The sequence below is a fragment of the Protopterus annectens genome, chromosome 8.part0 (genome assembly GCF_019279795.1).
Source record: "Protopterus annectens isolate FY-2018-M chromosome 8.part0, PAN1.0, whole genome shotgun sequence".
Classification (NCBI taxonomy): Eukaryota; Metazoa; Chordata; order Ceratodontiformes; family Protopteridae; genus Protopterus; species Protopterus annectens.
In genome coordinates, this window is record NC_056741.1 from 1424773124 (window position 1) to 1424790140 (window position 17017).

The window sequence follows — 17017 nt, forward strand, 5'->3', positions numbered from 1 at the left end:
ATACATAAGATGTAATAAGGGATCTTAGAACCAAAGTAGATAGCATTCACTCCTTTGATAACCACATTGCCAAGGTGGTGTGGATATCCTTCTATGTGACCCCCCCAATCTCTAATGGGTTTGTAGCCAGAACAAAGGCAGCCATTGTGCCTCTCTACTCATGACTTATGAAACACATTAAAGGGTACAACACCCCATTTGGGATGTACCTTATGAGACAACAGCAACGGCTTTAAATACCACAACATTACCACACCAAGAGGAATACTGACCTCTGAAGGATGATGTATGCAGCCCAACTACAGAAACCCCAACTGCACTTGTTTGCATACCACATACTCAGAGGTGATCTCTGCTGAACATACAAGGCTCATGTCCAAAACAGTATTGATGGATATCCACCACATAAGCAAAAGCCCCTGAGAGCCACATGCTCTGGGATATGAACCTAAATGCAATGATGACTAGGATGTGCTGGAGGGATACATTCTTGACCCGGACACTCACCATGCTTTGGAACATGATTGTTATGTACATCAGGCAGGGACCCTCACTAGCACTCTTCAAGAGATACCTCGATGGGTGGATGGGAGACAGACATGTACACCAGGGATCACTGCAGTGGCTCTGCTGTACAGAGGTGAAGGAAACTAATGGCTCTGCTGTTCACAGGCACAGGACACTAACCTAGGGAGGTGCCACAAGTGAAAACACTGTAGCTAGGCTTATGAATGGCCTTGGCCAGACAGCACAGTACCTAACTATGAACCTATGAAGCTATTACATGTCCTTTGTGTATGGATAATTGACTAGCTCTTCCATTTCAATTGGCTATCATGCTGATTCACTGTCTGGTGACTACAAGTCATACGTATCCTGTTATTGTGTATTGTACATGCCAATAGACATACCTGATGTTTGCATAACATAACAGTAATGCTATGTAAAATGTTAGCCATATCTACCTACAATACTGTACATTTCATTTCACATTTTTGCCACAATATCCCACAATGCAAATCATAATTGTACAGCAGGGCCACCTTAGACATGCTATTCACAGTTATACGCCCATACATATGCCTACTGTTACAGTATATCAACATATACTATCCGCTGTTATGGCACGTACTTGTTGGACCAACCCTGCCAATGACAGCGGCTGGAGTGGAATTGTGTTCAAAGTCCTTATATAGCATCCCTTGTGGTGTATGAGGTGTTTATCTTGTGGCCTACAGCAGTACACACAATTTCTACGAGCGTTACTATGCTCAATAATACATCACTACATAATACCTTTTCCCACTATATGCATTGCGTACACTTTAATTATTACAGAACAGGTACTAAATACACTGACATACTGAGTGTTCTACATACCTTATTAGTATCCCGAGTTGACGGTAATATAAGTCCTATTCATTTTCTGTTGTAACATTTTTCTGGTATGTACATATGGTTTGAATGTATGACAAGCCATCCTTTTATACTTAGATATCAGTAACATGTGGTATCCTGCCACCAATTGGTGTACTGGAGTAGATGATTACATGCACATCAGCTGTGCAGCTACTCCATTAGCCAATGACATGGCAACAGTGGGGTATAATTGAATACTCCACATTGGCATTGTCCCTTTGCCCTACCTTTGAGGAAGATGGCCTGGATGTGTTGTTTGTGATGAATTGCAACAGCTATATGGAGACACACAAAGATATATTAACTTCATGGCCCCTGTGGATTGTATGTAATGGCTAGAGGATGTAGTTCTACATGTGAGTCTAGCTGTTATATCAGCCGTCTGATACGGGATTATTGCAACCAAACCCTGTAACTTCGGCGTCTGTTCCATTGTACAACAGCAACGATTTCACATAAGGCCATTATAGTGTGCCTCTAACAAGGTATGTTAAGGCTTCTGCAGATGTCATAGAGTGAGTGGATGTTTGTGATGTTATTACAGTCTGTATTGCAATTGTTTTGGGTGTGGGGGAGATGTAGGTTGGGGTACATAGCAGATGCAGGTGTGTAGGAACTGCATTTATACATATTCAATATGTGTGTGAGGGCTCCTTCCCTATTTGAAGACCTATCCTTTAGTAGATTAATACTATGATAATTGCAGGCTGATTCATTAAGCCATTGTTAATGGTTCCTGTATAGCATGCAGGTGATGTTGGTAGTTCAATCCCTTCAGAAATACATTGGTATGTAATGAAATGTTGCTACATGAAAGCTGTCTCATGTATTTCTGTCACAGATATTTGCACTCCTTGGAGATGTGTTGGTGACTGAACCTCTTTGGCTTGGGTTGCCACCTTTTCAAATGACCATAGTGGGACATTTGCAGGATACACATCGGAATTCAGAGGCTGACACATACCCATGGTCAGTACAAAGTATAGAACTTTACATATATGCCTATATAAAAGCTTATATTCTTGTAGCGGTTTACTTGCTTACCCTGTTTCTTGTTACATGTAGGTATTTTAGATACAGATGACTATTTTATGCAACAATTACATTAAATATGGAACATTCCAAATGTCTCGAGATTGTAGGACATTAGTATTTGTACTCATTTTGGTCAGGACACTACCACACATACAGGGACTGACCCTCGCAAGATGGGATAGGTGGTAACACTATCTTTGGCTCATGTCCATTGCACATATTTGTAATAGTGTATACACATATATACACTCTCCATATCCTTTGTTCATAATGTTTGGTCGTGGCGGAATGTGTGATTGCTATAGTTCATGTTATGCACATATTTGAAGACTTCAACTGCTGTATATGGCATACCCATGGATTCAGGAACGCACACACTTCCAATGACCACATTACCGTTCCCAGACTCCCAAACCCCACAATACCAAACACTCAAACACGCGACAGTCAAACTCCCAGAACTAACACAAACACATGCACACACAGACACACTGCTACCCATCACATCCAAACAAACCATCCTACACTACGTATGGCCAGGTGGCCATGCCCCCATACACCCCCCATTTGGGTGGCTGCGCCCCCCACAACACACCTACTTTAATAATCTACCTCCGAGATAGTACAAACAGACACACGACGCAAACCCACACACACACATTACAGTCCCCCGGAAAAACACACCACACTCAGAAAACTCAGAACACACACTTACACACACTACAGCAATCAGAAACACACGTACACACAGTACCTACCTGAACTGCAGCACCAGAAGCACTAACTAAATGTCCCTTAACATCGTGATAATAGTACTCGTGGTTCTGGTGTTCCGGTACTGTGGTATTTTGGTCTTTAATCCTCATTATTACACGCATCGGTATGTAAAGCATTCGGTATTTGGTAGTATCCTATTTATATGTACCTCCATGGTTGTGTAGATGTTGTTAACCTATCTATATATTTGTATATATATGTATATCCATATATATCGACATATTTCTCTCTGTCACCCTTTCTCTCTCTATATTATATATATATATATATATATATATATATATATATATATATATATATATATATATAGAGAGAGAGAGAGAGAGAGAATACACCTTTCATTGGGTACATGGCGGTGTATACTATTTCCCGAACTCCGCCCTTTTGTGTTTTAACCTGTCACAATACACAACTGCCATTGGTACATCTCAGGTAGCTTAGTGGTAGGTTATTGCGAAGATTGTGTACATGGTTGCGTGTTCTACTCCTGGCAGTGGTAGTTTTACCTCTCAGAGCAGACACTATTAGTACAAGGGTAAATAACACACATTTCAGTGGTTCTGGGCAGCTTTGCCTGTGATATGCATGATATTCAGCAAAGTTTAGACCTGTGTTGTGCATATCCATGTAGTCATGTTTAAACGCCGCTTACCGGCACTTACCGGCGCACAAACCCGCTAACATGTGCTTAAACGTGCTCTAATGACCTGCATCCAACATCCATTATTCGGGACATCAGAATTACATTACAGCCCTTGCAGGTCGTGGAACCGGGGCCATGAACGAGACAGCCATCTGGGATAGTATAAGTGTTATGGTGTTTAGTATGTAAAGTGTACTATGGCTGTTCCTCCATACTGCAAACAAATGTGTAACTCAGTTGGTCTACATATGGATGATACCTTTTAATGGTATGTCCAAGTGATGCTTAATGGATATGCTCCAGCTATGGGAATCCATGTCACAGTGAGCCACACACTGTAATGTGCTACACCTTGCCACAACCATAACTGGAGAATGCTGGGGTGACAGATACCTGTCATGGGTACTCCCCATGCTTTGGAACTACATCCCTGATTACATTATACGGACCCCCTCATTAACACACAAGGGAATCCTTGCAGAGTGGATGGGAAACAGTGGTTACAACCCAGGGATCCCGCTATTGACTCTGCTCCACAGAGGGACAGTTAGTTAATCAATGGGGTGGCGACAGCAGACACATTTTGGCTAGGCTTATGAATGGTCTCTGCCAGTTAGACATGTACCTACCAATGTACCTAAGAACCTATACATACAGTATCAACACATGCTGTTAGCTTAATTTACTGTTCAAGTATTGACTTACCTTGTGCCAATAGCAGTTGTGTGTGCAATAGTTGAGGGCTGCCTACGTAGGATGCACACAGTAGACCACCTATACATGACAATTTACATGTGATCATGTGTGTGTGCCATCCCTTTTACTGTGTGTGCAGGTGGAGAAGTGTGTCAGTCCGTAGGAGCCTACACTGTCAGTGTAGGTGCTGTACGTTCCCTCTTTGCCAAGGCATGGGCATACTGGGCACATCTCCGTCTGCCTACTGGGGCTGGCACAGGGTGTTCGTGGTCTGAATCCCTCTGTGCCTGTGGTGCCCTTGGCAACTGCGGTGGGCTGTGAGGGCCTTCACCATTATGTCCCTGCTGCAGCTGTTTCCACAGGATCATATTATGTAGCATGGCACATACTATGAAGATGGGGGCACACGTGCCTGGAGAGTACTGCAAGGCTCCACCAGATATGTCCAAGCAACAGAACTGTGATTTCAGCATCCCAAACACATGATCTTTGATGATTCTGGTTTGTGCGTGTGCCTCATTATGGCATTCTTGCATGGGTGTGTGTGCATTTCTGATTGGAGTCATCATCCACGGCTCCAGTGCATAGCCAGCATCCCCCGCAAGGTGGCCATATGGGCTGTCCCCCCTGACAAATACCTGGTACAGCTGTGAGGCATGCCAGATGTGGGAGTCGTGGTAGCTTCCATGGCTGCCAGCACACACATCCATGATAATGCCCTGGGCATTGCACACAACCTAGCAGTTGATGGAATGGTATCCCTTGTGGTTTATGTAGTGCCTACCATACTCACCAGGTGGTAACTTGATGTATATGTGCATGCAGTCTATTGCACCCAGTACCTCCGGATAGTCTGCCACACGATGGAAGAGGTGCATATTGCTGGCCAATTCCTCCTGAGTTCGGGGGAAGTATATATGCTCAATGGCATGTGATAACATTGCATCCAGGAACTGGTGGAGTACCCTGGATGCTGATGCCTGTGAGATCCCCATGATATCTCCAGTTGGCCTTTGAAAGGTACCTGTGTCTAGTATTCTCAAGCTTACACATACCTTTGTGTCCACTGGGATGGGTTCCCCTCTGTTGTTTCTAGCTCTGAGGCATGGCTGGCACAGCTCAATGATTTGCTGTATGATGTTCCTGTCCACCCTGTAATGCTCTACTATCTCCAGATCATGTAGCCCCTGGTAGGTTACCCTTGGTCTGAACACTCTTCTCCCCCTCCTGCGCCTGAGGTGGTTGTCAGCATCATCCTCCACACCACCTTCAGTCTCCAACACATGCTGATGAATCAAAGCTATGGCAGCTCCCAAAATGTACATTGTAAAAGTTCCCCGTCTGTTTACACCAATGGTGCAGTGTTTGGGAATACACAAGTGTGTGTGAGGTGCCTGCACACTTTATACTTTTGTGCTTTGGAAGCTGATGATGTCATAGGGTGTGTATGTACAATCTGAGTTGCAGGGTATCTTACTTATGTGTTTTACTGCAGGTACTGTTATTTTGGGGCCTTTGGTATTGAATTACACTTGGCTGCCATGGATCACCTCTTGCCCTTGCCTTCACTTTTCAAACCGATTCCCCTCCCATTGTCAGGCATGCATCCAGCAGCCTGCTTTCTTGTTTTGTACTTTCCCAACCCAGAATTGTGTTGCAAAATGTGTTCTATAACCAATCTACTGCAGGTTTGCTTTGCTCTGCTGTGACAGTTCTCTTTTCTTTGCAATCCGGCACCTCCCCTTTCCTGTTCTGCAGGTTGCTGCTACCAGCCTTGTTAGCTACTGTCAATGGCCCACTGTGAGTTAATAGGTGTTAATTACTCGGTTGTACTCCACTTACCCTGCTGCGGCATTTCTTTATTGTCTTCCTATAACCTTCCTGTTTCAGCTGTGGTGCACGCCGCTCGCAGCCGTTTACCAGGTTTTGAGCGCGTCATCATCCGCGTACACATGCGCTTTCAGTCACCTTGTGTGCTCTCAGCTAAGCAAAGCTATGGCTACATCCATGCCCCTATCCTGTAGCTTTGCTTAGCAATGGGCAACCCAGATTAGCAATGCTCCAATGTGCTTACAGCTACGGTGGCACACCCTTCTCCTGATGTCATGTATACCTCCAGGCCACTCCTCAGTGTTATATTGCTATGCCGTGTGGTACAGCCTTATGCCGGCAAGGCATTTGCGATTCAGTATTACTTGCCTCATTTGCATGGCATTGACTACTAATTCATAGTTACTGCGCCAAACGCTGTCACAGACCCTTCGCAACCCTTGCACATTGGTTGTGGTGTAGCATGCATGCCATTGACTATTATGGTGAAATCATGATTTGTGTTACATTGCAGTTCTATAACATCTATATATATTTTCCTTGTGTTCCCGTTTGCACACACATGCCCTGTGGTTGTACTTTGAGTTAGTGTGGCCATGACATTAAATGTTATTTTTTATGTGTTGTGTGTGTTTTTTATGCCATTGGCTGTATATTTAGCCATTGGCATATATTAACTTTGTAATACGTAAGTTTGGTCTGCTTTGATGGCTCTGATGTTCTGTTTGAAAAAATGTAAACCGTTTTTTTGGTTTACATTTCAGTATGCTTACGCTATGCCTGCACCACTTCATGAATCGCTATGTACCTTCATTTTCATGCTGCTCTACTGCACATGGGGTGATTAGCATACATGCGCTGAGAGCTGCGCAGCTCTGGCGTACGCTGGTAGTGCACGTGGAATCGGATCGTACCTGAATCGCTCGGTGGCCATATTTGGCGGTAGAACATCTACGCTATGCCTGCACCTGGCACAAGCTTCATGAATCCCGGGGAATGTATAGAATAGTAAGTGAACTTCTGCATAATGAATATTAAAATACAGTGTCAAATGTATATGCAGAAGGACTGTCGTACAGTAAATAACATTTTGCATGATAAATATTATAGTAAAGTACAGAATGAGATAAATATGCACTAGGACTCATGAATATGGAACAAAACAGAGAATAGGACTCATGAATATATAACAATACAGGGAATTCATATAAAAATTAAAAATTATAGATGCCATTTCAAGGCACATCTAATATTCAAGCTTTCATTTATCCCCGGTGGTGCTTCTGCATTTAAAAAAAGTTGCCATTTTAATTCTTTAACTTCTAAAAGAGTGTTTTTGTCTCCAAAGAAAACAGCAACCTGTTCTAAAACAAATAATTTAAACTGTGAGAAAGCAGTACATGTAAGGCTATGCTTGGCTAATGCATTACTGAGATCAGTATTTCTAATAGCAGCAGCATACTCCTTAATTCTTGTAGAGAGTTTACGAATGGTCTTACTAATATAAAATGAAAAATAAGTTGAATATATGGCGGCATATACAACAAAAATAGAATTGCAGTCATAATAATGCTGGAAATGAACTGTAAAATTATTATGAAGAAACAAGTACGAATCACCTGTAAGGATCCATTTACAAGCAATACACTTCCCACAGGAAAACATGCCTATCCTAGATTGTATAATGGGAGACAGTAAAAAAGGTGTATTCTCTGTTCTCAAACAGTAAATGCAGAGACTTAAAACTTCTTATGTGTAAAAACAGGACAAGCACATAATTTTAGGTTAATTTCCTGGCTAGAGGTCAGAATGTCCCAATTGTTAAAAAACACATTTTTGATAGCAGAAGCATCTCTACAAATAGGAATGGGAAATGACGTAAATCTGTCAGTATTCTCATTAGAGAGTGTCTTAGTGTGTACATTAACATCAAGTGGTGGAAGATTAGGAGAAGGCATAGGGCAGGATTCACGAAGGCTTGCACGGAGTCTAAGAGTAGTGTAAGATTCCATGCAGCCCTCGTGATCCAGGAACAGCCCAAAATTCCGTGTAAGAGACCAGCTAAAACGTCTCTTACATGGAGTGGGCGTGGATATGCTAATCACCTCACTTGCAGCTGAAAGGCATGCAAATGAGGTAGATTAGCGATCCACGAAGCCCAAACCAGCTCGTGTAAGAGCCGTTTTAGCTGCAGAAATGTACTCAGTTGACAACTGAGTATGTTTCTGCAAAAAACACAATGGAGCCATGTCAGCACCAAATAAAGGGTGCATATGTGTCAGGCAGCATGCCAATGGCCAAATATGTGGCCATTGGCAAGGTACCCCGATGCAAATATGAGAAATAAATAGCAGCGCAGCCCCGCGCAAATGGGCTGTGCTATATAAAACATAAAAATGAAGGTTATAAACCCACAAATGTGGGTTTTATGCAATACATGGATTTACAATGCAGGGACCAGCAGACCAAAAGCAACATGGCCACCGTTTAGTGGTTGCTAAGGGGGGGAGCTGAGCCTAAGACATGTAACTAAGCATTAGTAGGCAATCTGATGTAAATGAGTGTTAGGATACTGAATCCCAATGTCACATAGCAAATGAGCACATTCTGAGTAGTGTAAGAGTTACATAAGGGGGAGGAACAGAGTAGGAGATAGGTGACATCACAGGGGGGAATGGCAGAAAGAAATGCAGTTCATTGGAGGTCAGTGTTACATGACAGATGTCAGATACATATCATGGAAAGAGGAGTGCCACAAGATAAGCATGGGAAAGTCAAGAAATGGAAGGTGTACACTGTTGCTTACACCAAAGTTTCTTGCTGAGTGTGCATGCGCACGTGTGCACGCCATGAGGCGCGAGTAGGGCAGTGTGAGCACATGTAAGGCAGACTGAGCACATGTAAGGCAGACTGAGCATGTGGGAGCCTGTTGGCAGACTTGTAAGACTGTTTGCACTGGTGTGCATGTGTTTTACCCCGAATAAGAAGATTCTAAACCGTGTAAGCCGGTGTGTGCGTGCGTGTAAGCCACTGTGAGTGTGTTTCTGCTGGTATGTGCGTTGCTCCCCCCTGAGGAAAAAGGAAGCAACAGAATTAGTAGGAAGTTAGCAGGGAATACTGCTGGAGCTAGCAGGTGAAAACAATTAGAAGCAGGCAATTACACAGGCAGAATAGTAGCCCAGTCAAGCAACTAAAACTCTGCAAACAGCAGTGCAGGATGTTTCTCTCAAGAGACACTGCAAGACAGGAGTAAGCTATTAGAAGTGAAAACTGAAAAATCTGAACTCAGAGCAGAAATGCTAGGGGCTGCCATAGCTGTCATAAGGAGACATAGGCTACTTGCTGAGGGTGGTGACAATGCAAATGGTGCCAGACAACCCACAGTGAGGAGACGGAGAAGAGTGTACAGGACCAGGGTCACCTACCACGGGTTACATGAGCTGGAGATAGTGGAGCGCTATAGAGTGGACAGAGACCTCCTGCAGCAAATTGTTGAGCTGTGCAGGCCACGCCTCACACACAGAACCAACAGAGGGGAACCCATCCCAGTGGAAACCAAGGTATGTGTTGGCCTAAGAATACTAGCAACAGGTACCTTCCAGAGACCAACTGGTGATATGATGGGGATATCACAGGAATCAGCCTCCAGGGTACTGCACCAGTTCCTGGATGCCATGTCAGCACATGTCGGTGATCATATATATTTCCCCAATGCCCGTAAGGTATTGGCCAGCAATATGCGTCTCTTCCAGCAAATAGTGGAATACCCTGAGGTAGTGGGTGCAATCGACTGCACGCACATACGCATCAAAGCACCAGCTGGTGAGCGGGGTAGGGCCTACATTAACCACAAGGGCTTCCCCTCCATCAACTGCCAGGTCATGTGTGATGCCCAGGGCATAATAATGAGTGTGTGTGCTGGCTGCCCTGGGAGCTACCATGATTCCCATATCTGGCATTTGACGCAGCTGTACTAGACATTTGCCAATGGGGACATCCCACATGGACACCTGGTGGGGGATGCAGGTTATGCACTGGAGCCGTGGCTGATGACACCCATCAGAAATGCACACACACCTGAACAGGAACGCCATAATGAGGCACACGCACAAACACGTAATGTAATAGAGCGTGTGTTTAGGCTGCTCAAGTCACAGTTCCGGTGTCTGGACACATCTGGTGGCGCCTTGCAGTATTCACCAACTACATGTACCCAAATTGTCATGGTATGTGCTATGCTACATAATATGATCTTGCGAAAACAGCTGCAGCAGGACCAGCATAGGGCCAGGCCAAACAGCCCCCCACCATTGCCAAGGCCACCACAGGCAGAGCGTGACTCGGAGGAGGAACAACCTGAGCCTGCCCCAGTAGGCAGAAGGAGGCGTGCCCAGTATGCCCTGGCCTTGGCAAAGAGGCAATGCATAGCACATACACTGGCTCAGTAGGAACCCTGGGAATGATACCCCTCTCTGACTCACTCATATAATAACAGGGATGCCTAAAATGACATAACCTGCTCTCAAACATGTACAGGGAGTGTAGTATGTGCATCCGACAGAGGCAGCCCTGCAGCACCACCTGAGGCATGAATGCCATGTGTTAAGCAATGTAACACCATGTAGTATATGCAAACTTGATGACCCTGACTAACATTCTACCCTCACCAAGCATGATGACACAATATGACGATGAGATGATCAATTGCAATAATTGGCTGAAGTATTGCTGTTAGTCAAAGGGGATCCAATGTGTGCCAGCCTGGGATGACATGCTGAGCATGACATGATGCTCCACCTGCTAGGGGTGGTGTGCACCTATCAGTCCTTGCCATATGGATACTGGCAAAGGCTGTTGCTACCCACAGCGTGCCTTGAATAGGTAAGGCTCAAAACACAAACCCACCTCCATAGGTATCACAAGGGATAACAACCTAGATGTAATGCTACCCAATGCCAGAAGTCTAAACAGCAAGATGCATGCAGTCTAAACTCCCCCAGTATGGAGAAAGTTGATATCTGTCCTGTAACAGAAAACTGGGTCAAGGCTCACAACAGCACCCTAACACTACCAGGTTACACCTCATACTGTACTGTACAGCCTCAAAACATGGAACAAGCTACAAAAGGAGGGTGACTAGTAATAATTGTCAAGGATAACCACACCCCCATGTTGATACCACAGCAAGAAGCAGCATGGACTAGCCATGATCAAGTAACAGTGGCTAAAACTGCCTCCCAGTATATAGCCTGCTACAGACTACCATCCTAACACCAGGAACTGCACTTGGCCTATGTTGGAATACATGAATATATCAAGCCCTCCAAACCACATTATATTGGGTGACTGAAAATACCCAAACATAGACTGGGAGCATTATTCTAGCTCCAACACTGTAGGACAAAAGTGCCTAGAATCCATAAACCAAAATGCCCAGGAACAACGTACCACTCCCACAAGAGGGGTAAGCATACTGGATGTGATAATCAGCAACATGGGTACTGGATGGCAAGATGAGAAGTGTATCCCTCACTGGTAAGACCAGACCATAGAGTAATCACACCGAATATACACATCCTGACCACAGTCCCTGGCCAGAAAACCACAGTGAAAAACATGTGTAAAGCAAAAGTTGCACTCCTACAAACTGATGTGGAATCCATTAAAGGCCCTGTGCAGGTGCAAAATATGGGCCACACCTCAGAACCTGTTATACAGGCATTCCATGAACACAGCCAGGAATGCATGGATTAAGCAATCCCAAATAAAACCAAGACACAATGCCATACACGCAGGCATCTGGCATGGTGGACTCCAGCCATTACCAAACCATGCAAGAGAATGAGGAAGCTACTACATGATAGAGCAAACATAAAAAGGGAAGTAATCACTGATCAGTAGTATGGCAATAAAATATGTCCACTCATACAATCCACTAAGGCCAGCTACAACAAGTTGAATCTGTGAATCTTGAGGCAATGTTACACCTGCCCCATGTACACAGACAACCCTCACCTCCCCCCAAGAAATACAAATATATGTGAGAGATACAACCATTTATCCAAACCGCAGGCTGAGCTCTCTCAACTCAGTACTGTCAAAACTAGTCAGGAGGAGAAGGTAACCACACACACCACAAACCCAGTCTCACATAAACCTATCACAACTGCAAACCAAAGACATAAACACAGAAAAACATACCCGGAGGCCCTAATTACAAACACACCACATCAACAGAGGCCTCCAAAGCAGACACCCAAGCAACCACTACCTCCAAACATAGCACATGCAACACATAGTACACGAAGCTGGTGTGCCATACAGCCACAGGCCAGAAGGAGAAACAACATGCCTGATACAGTTGTAATAGGTGACTCCATAGTCAGACACACTGCTGTCCCGCTCACCAGACTGAGCAAGGGAAAGGGTACAGTAAGCTGCCTGTAGGCTGCTACAATACGCCACATAACACAAGTACGCAGGTCACCCCAAAGCAAGTAGAAATATGATGCAGTCATTGTCCATGCTGGTGTGAATGACCTGAGATGTACCTCCCCAGACTACATGAAAAGAGACATAGATGAGCTCTCCGATTATGTAGTCCAGGCCGGTATGACACTGACCGTGTGCAGCATCCTACCCTCACCAAGAATGATGCCACAGTACAAACACAGAATGATCAGCTTTAACAAGTGGCACAATTACTGGTGTCATCCCAAGGGGATCCAATGTCTGTCTGCTTGGGATGTCATGCTTGACAAGCCACACTGCTGTTACCCCTGGGCGGCTGGATATTGGATAAGGCTCTTGCCACCTCCATAGAGCCTTTCGTAGGCAAGGCTGAAAAGACTAACCCACCTCCCTAGAAAACATAAGTGGAAAGAAACATAAGGGTAATGTTGCCCAATGCCAGACATGTAAACCTCAACATGCATGCTCCCGAGGCCCTCCCCAGTATGGAGAACATCGATGTCCGTGCAGTGACAGAAACCTGCAGCAAGGCTCCTGACAGCACACCAGCACTAACAGGTTATACCTCATATCATGCGTTATGGCCCCATAACCTGGACCAAAACATAAAAGGAGGGGGAGTATCCATATTCAGCACAGACACCCACATGTCCAGGTAACTGACAATGCACGAAGCATTGGAGACCACCCATGTGCAACTAACCATAGGCAAAACTGCTGTACAGTCTGTAGCATGCTACAGACTACACTCCCACACACAGGAACCCCACTCAGCCGTCCTGAAGACACTGGACAGTATGAATGTCTCACCAAATACCAAACAAGGTACTCACAAATTACCACATAGGTGGTAATCCATTATGTATGGAAGGAGTAATCAGGGACCTAGGGACACAACTGGACAGTAACCTGTCATGTGACACTCACATTGCCAACGTGGCTAGGAAGACTGTCTATATTGGACACCGTATCATGAAAGGATTCACATCTACGTCAACAGAGGTCATTGTGCCCCTATACTGTTCTCTTATCAGACCCTTAATCTAGTACAATGCGTCATTTGGGATGTACCTTACCCGACACCTGCAGCAGTTAGAAAGACCTCAAACGTACCTCACCAAGAGGATAAAGGGTCTCAAATATTTGTCATATGCTGCCTGGCTGTAGACACCCCAGCTGTATGCAGTCACATACTGTCTATGCAGAGGTGTTGCATGTCTGTTGTACAAGACCATGTCCAACACAGGAGTAATGAACATGCTCCACCCCAGAAAACCCAAATCCATCGGAGCTGTGAGAGTGAGAGATGTTAACCTCAACACATAATGAAATAGGATGTGCTGGAGGGACAGATACATAACTCAGAGGCTCCCTACACCCTGGAATGGAATCCCACTCCATGTTAGGCAGAGCCCCTCACTGACTCTCTTCAACAGGAATCTTGCCAAGTGGATGGATGATCATAGATGTACACTGGGGGTCTTCACTGTGTCACATCCAGACAGAGGTACAGTAAAGTAAATCATAAATGGCCATAATATTCACATAGCAAGGGGTGGCAAAAGCCACACACACTCTGGCTAGGCTTAGAAATGCCGTAGGGTGGATAGCCTAGTATGAACCTATGAACCTATGAAGATACAAATTGTACAGGACACTAAGGATAATCACAAGGCTTTCTTAACTGATGGTAGGAACCTTGTTGGGAATTCACAGATATGCTCTGAATCACTCAAATATTGCAAACAACATACCAAACACACACACATATTGCCAACATCCAACCTAACAGGTGCAGTGCAACCCCCCCCCCCCAAAAAAAATGCAAAATATCTATCCCAGCAGAGTGCTGGCCCCCTGACATTGCAGATGCTGAGGTAACAGCCAGCATCTACAAAGCAAAACACACAGCATCAATGGTATGAGATGGTGTCCTGGGCTGAGTCCAACATGGACTTCAAGAAGAATGGAATGCCAAATAACACTACTGCTCAATGTCAGCCTTACCACAGGATATGTACACAAAGAGCAGTGTACAACAACAGTGGTCCTTCTCCACAAAGGTGTTGCCTGAATGGATACCGCAAACTACCACCCCAGAATGCTGACAAGCTTGGTCTGCAAAGCTATGGAAAGGATCAGCATGTACCTCAGACATAAAGATATTGGGGACCTACTGACACTGGACCCTACCCAGTGTGGCTTTCTTAAGTGCAGATCCTGCCCCTTAAACATGTTTGACTCATTTGAAACAGTCATTAAGGTCATTGATGAGGGGAATGTGGTCCACACAGCCTAGCTGGACCTTGCAAAAGGCTTCCACACAATACCCCACGTGTTCATTATAGATAAGCTCACCAGCTTAAATATAAACCCCTATGTCAGTAAAGGGGTTGCAAACCAGACCAAGGACAGAACTGACATGGTCAGAAATGCTGCAGCCATGTCAGACTACAAACCAGATACAACTGGCATCCCAAAGGCTCGGTCCTGGGACCTCCCTTGTTTGGTATATATGTCCCATAGGTACAGGCCAACATGGAAGGACTGTGTCTGAACAAGTTTGCAGAGGACTACAAACTGGCCACCATATCTGACCCTCCAGCTGACACAAGCATCCCAAAAAAGGGCCACATAGAAACAGACAACTGGTGCCATAGCCATGTCAGCAAGCTATTTGAAGAAAAGTGTATAGTCAACCCCTGTGGATATACAGTAAGTGCCCACCAATTACCACATAGGTGTTAACCCATTAAGTACTTAAGATGTAATAAGAGACCTGGGGACACAAGTTGATAGATATCTTGCATTGGACAAGCATGTGGCTGTAGTGGTTACAGAAACATATCATATACCCACCTAATCATGAAGGTAGTGAGATCTAGATCAGGGGAGGTCATTGTGGCTCTGCAGTCATCCTTCATCAGCTTCACAATTGACTACAATGGCCCCTGTGGGATGTACCTCAGCAGACACCTCCATCAACTGGAAAGACCCCAAAAGTACCTCACCAAGAGTATCAAAGAGCTTGAACAGATGCCATGTGTTGCCTGATTAAACAAACTTCAGCTCCACACACTGCCATACTGCCCGCCCAAAGGCAAGCTGTGCCTGATGTATAAAGCCATGTCCAAGCTGGAATCAATGAACATGCTGCACCTTGTACAATCTGAATGGCAGTGAGCTATGCACATGAGAGACCTGAACCCCAGCACTGGCATACATAGGACAAGCTGTACTGAATGATCCATAACACAGAAGCCACCCCCACTCTTAAGTAAACTCCCAGTACAGGTTAGCCAGAGAGTCACCCATCGACTCTCCTCAAGAGGAATCTTGATGAGTGGATGGGAGATGGTACGTTTACCCTGGGTATCACTGTTATGTCACAGGTAGATGGAGGCACAGTATACTAACCATGACATATGTCATGGCAAACTCCAGTTACAATGTGTGTCAAAGGACAAACACACTCTCTGACTAGCATTAGAAATGGCCTAGGGCACATCACTAGTGTTTGCCAATGTCCACCTATGTTGTGGAATACACTACCAATGTTGGAAAAGCCTGGTTTAAGTAGTCCAAATCTGAACATAATGCAACATGGTCATATGTGCACAACTGGCCCCTAAACAGTCTGTTGTGCTCACTATGAAAATTTAAAGCAGTGATAGGACTAAAGCCCAGGATACTGTCCACCACAGTGAAAGTACTGAACCAGTACACTATATGGCACTACAGTGTTAGGTCAGTATGAAATGATGTTGACAACTGTATGCAAAGTATCCCATGCAAACCCTGCAGGCACAGTATAATCCCTGTTGTGTTCAGACACGACACAGTTGGCATGTAAGTACACAACATGACACACAACACACAGCCATAAACGTGAGATATTGTTGAAGTTCACACTCATCCACATATGTGGTGGACTGCAGAGTTCAACATATGGAAAGCTCACATTGGGCATGCTTGCACACTTAGGCCATATCTCAGTTTAGCAGTTGGCCACACATATCTGGTATTTGTACGTGTCATTCCAGGAACCAACCACATTACAGCAATCTGCCCAGTGCACACAGTTAAATGACTACAGAGATATAAGTGATATAGTGGATCCCCCTCATATTCAAACATCTTCCACAG